Below are 3,801 nucleotides of genomic sequence, written 5' to 3'. Positions count from 1 at the left end.
CTGGTGAGGGGCTCTGAGTTTCCAGAGTCTTTTCCTCTGCCTGTCTTTCCCAGGGCAGAGCCTTGGTCTTCAGTCAGAAGGAAATGCAGTGAACACACCACAGGCAGGGGATGTGACCAGATGGACAACCTCAGAAATGCATACAGAAAGAAGACCACGGCTCATCGTCAAGGCCCCATGTAAGGGGTGGGAAAGGGTAGGAAGATCCGAGTAATAAGCTAGGCTTCCCTGACTCCCCTCATTCCTCCCCTGTCAAGTTCATGTGCTTAGAGGACTCATGGCATCAGTGAATAATAACATGTGAGCTTGCATACCCTCCCAAGAGCCTACCGGGGAAGCGTCTAGAACTGAAGCCCAGAATACAAATGTCCTTGTTTCAGTTTCCCTCCCTCTCACCACCTGGCAAGAATTCTTCAGGCCAACGGTCCCTCCCTGGCCTTGTGCTGGCCTGAACCCTGAGTGTGAACACCAACAGTGCTTCCAAGGCCACCTTGCTCAGCTCCCACTTTTGTTTACCTCACAGACCTCTGATTGCCCCAGGGACAGCCAGTCATTTGTCATTTTCAGCCACCTCACAGAGGCACTGGGCTCTTAGCTATGCCCCCTCCCTTCCACCCCACACTCTCCTGTCCTGCCTGGCTCCTTTTACTCATCACCCAACCTGAGGCTCCACCAGTGGACCCTCACTCCTGAGCACCCGAGGGAAATGCAGATTTACCTGTAGGAGTTCTGAAGCAAGGGAAAGCAAGCTGGAGTGGGAACCCCATACTTGGGCCCAGTAACAAAGAGAAATTGATTTCGACTTACCTGAGCTACTGGATCCAAGCTCCTTTAGGTCGGTGAGTCAGGAAAATGACCCCTGGCTGTGTTTGTTTTTCACAGGAGATACAAAGCTAGCCCAGAGGAGACCTTGTGTGTTGATGGCTTCTGGAGGCAAGAGAGCCAGAAAATGGCCAGCATACCAAGGCTGAGTATCTCACAGATACTAAGGGTCCTAGAATTGGCTTGCGCCAATTCCTCCTAGGCTGAGGGCCATCCACACTCCTGCTGCTCCTTAGCCTGACTTCTTTCAAGGATTCTGGGATGCTACAGAGCCAAGGAAGAGGGAAGGAGTCTCGTAGAGGATAAGTCTAGGGGCTTCCAGGTACCAACCTCACCAGTGAGCTCCCCACATATGAGAGGGCACCAGGCTCTAACCAGCCATCTCTCTCTGGAGTCACCTAGGAAGGGTTGGGTCAGCACCTACTTTTACCATCCTCTCCTTTCCTGAGGGCTCACTGGGCACCAGGGCTCTTTTCTCTCCCTAAACATTTTTCCCTTCTGTCCCATTTTGCATCATGTTGGGTGGTTCACCAGCAATCACTGAGTGGCCTGTTGTGGGAACTGTCCTTGAACTCAAAACACCATCGAGGCCAGGCCCCTTATTCTGAGATTCAGGAGTACCTGGACCCCAGAGACAACCCTCAACTCCTTCCTGAGGACAATGTCCCCCTTTCTACCCAAGCTGTGACCGACACCCCAACAAAGCGAAATATCAACAAAACCTAACACAAGTCTGGTCAAGTGGATCCTTTAGGCTACAGATCTTTTCACTTCAGCCCACACTGCTGGGGACTGAGCAGGGGTTGGAGCCTCAGAGAGCACAGAGTCTCTGGCACAGCCAGACTGAGAAGCCAGACTGCTTGTATCTAAAGCCCTGGCACTGCCAGTTCCCACACTAGTCATGTTAGACAAGTTATTCCACGACTCTGTGCGTCAGTTTCCCCATCTGTAAAATGGACGCTAACAGATAAAATTACTGCAATGATCTCATACTGCCATTATGGGGATTAAACAGTCAGTCCTAGTAAGCATGCACAGTGACTTGGGTGTGGAAAGCATCAAGTGGACACCTGCTTTTATTCGCCATGCCTGAGGCACTGTTGCTATCAGTGTGTGCCTGGTTTTATAGCATGGGAGACTATGTAAGGCATGAGTATAATTTATAGTTTATGTATAACGAATCCTCAGGTACTTCCAAGGGAGATTTAAAATGAATGAATGAAGACAGAACCAGGAAAATCATCAGTTAGCCTTCTTTGTAGTTCTTTTGAAATGATCATGAATTTTAATGCTAAGGGAAAGCTGCCTTTTTCCTGTGTTTATTTCCACTTACAGTCAAAAGGCCTAAGCTTTAAACAGGGAGATCTTGACTGTTCTGGTCTTGGCAACTCTATGTAGCCTGCAATCGCTGTTTGGAACATCTGTCACACAGAGAACTTACACAAAGGATTCTTTGGTACCCCCCATCAGTTCTTCAATGGAAACACACTGTTTCCCCATTTTGTTCAGATGGGGAACAGTTAAGCAATCTGCTTTGAGTCACAAAGCAAGTGCTGGGAGGAGAAAGGTCAAGGACAGACCCAACTACAAAGCATATGCTTCCTGCTCTCCCTGCACAAACCTTGGGACCTTCTCCACTTCTTCAGAGAACAAGGAGATCAACTGGAATCTTCCGGCTTTTCGAATCTGGGCAGGAAGTCAGGCTCTTTGCTGGGTTACTAAGACTCTAACCCACTTATCATGCTGTTTAAGCTGTGGGCTTTGTATCAATTTTTAACAAGCCACAGACACTGTAAACAATGAAGCTGAGCTTAATTCAAACCCTAAGCGATGATGTTTGACAAAGGAATGTAAATACCGGGCTGATGCATGGCTCCTGATTGGTGGCTCATTTGTTAATGTCTCCACTGCCTTGGGCTCCATCTGGGCCCAGCTGGGTGGCTACACAGCTCTGGGGGCTAGCATTCCTCCACCAAGTGTTTCATTCACTTAGCAAGGTAACACTGCTGACACACAGGGCTCCACAAGACATACGTGAGTGAACCCATGAACCTGGCCTTCACTGTGTTCAGTGGGGGGACTGAAAACAAGGTGCTCCACAAAGCAAGCTGTGTGGCAAGAGTCTAGAGTGGAGAGTGGAGGGAAGAAGGATACTGTACCTGAGAGTGTTCAGGAGTGGGAAGGAAGGCTAGTCTGAAGAAGGGGAAGATAAAGAGGAGTCACAAGGACCTGTGTGTGTGTGTGTGTGTGTGTGTGTGTGTGTGTGTGTGTGTGTGTGTGTGTGTGTTAAGGGCAGAGTGAAGGAGAGAAAGAATGAAGATGGCCCAGACCATGGGACAGTGATTCAAAGGAACTAGGAAGATCTTAGAATTTTTGAAGAGATTACAGGTCGTAGGGGCAGGAGGAGGGTGTTTGGAGTAGATGCAAAATGTAGACTATGAGAAAATAATCAGTGTAACAAAATATAATACTTGACAGGTGATAAACAGAGAGAGAAGCTGCCATGGGAATTGAGAAGTCATCCCGAGTGTGTGGAGGAATAGGAGCCCTCATGCATTGTGATAGCAATGTAAAATGGTGCTGCTTGGCCCTGTCAGCATTACGAGACAAATGTGCTCTGCTAACAGGCATGGATTCTCCAGACATACCAAGTCCCCCCACATCATCCATGTGTGCCCTAAGTCATTGAAATGTCTCCTACCTGCGTGTTTGATGGCCGAATCTCCAACTATTAGCACTGTTTTTAGAGGCTCTGAGTATTTGGGACCTGGGGCATAGCTAGCAGACTAGGGTGAGGAGGTGAAAATTGAGGTTTATGAAGCCAACTCTGCTTCCTGCCTGAACTCTCTCCTTTCCTGTCAGCTGCTGAGATGTAAGGAAATCATGCTGCCACGTCCTGTTGCTCTAGACCAAGACAGCTCCAGCCATCATGCCTTCCCATCAGTGAACCATGAGCCAAGTAAAATTTCCCTCCTTTAA

At 48.6% G+C, this 3,801-nt stretch overlaps 1 long non-coding RNA gene across 2 annotated transcripts; it reads left to right on the top strand.

Annotated features, from left to right (window-relative positions):
• The first annotated feature begins 471 nt into the window (after nt 1-471).
• LOC134479364 (uncharacterized) lies at nt 472-3,801 on the top strand. 2 transcript variants are annotated; one of them, XR_010052596.1, is made up of 2 exons: nt 472-835; nt 3,685-3,801. It is a non-coding gene; the product is annotated as an uncharacterized LOC134479364 (long non-coding RNA). The 2 variants fall into 2 exon arrangements; XR_010052595.1 differs by having other exon boundaries at nt 472-839.

Source organism: Rattus norvegicus, chromosome 6, assembly GCF_036323735.1.
Source record: "Rattus norvegicus strain BN/NHsdMcwi chromosome 6, GRCr8, whole genome shotgun sequence".
Classification (NCBI taxonomy): domain Eukaryota; kingdom Metazoa; phylum Chordata; class Mammalia; order Rodentia; family Muridae; genus Rattus; species Rattus norvegicus.
The sequence above is the reverse complement of the archived record's forward strand: the minus strand, read 5'-3'. Positions and strand labels throughout refer to the sequence as shown.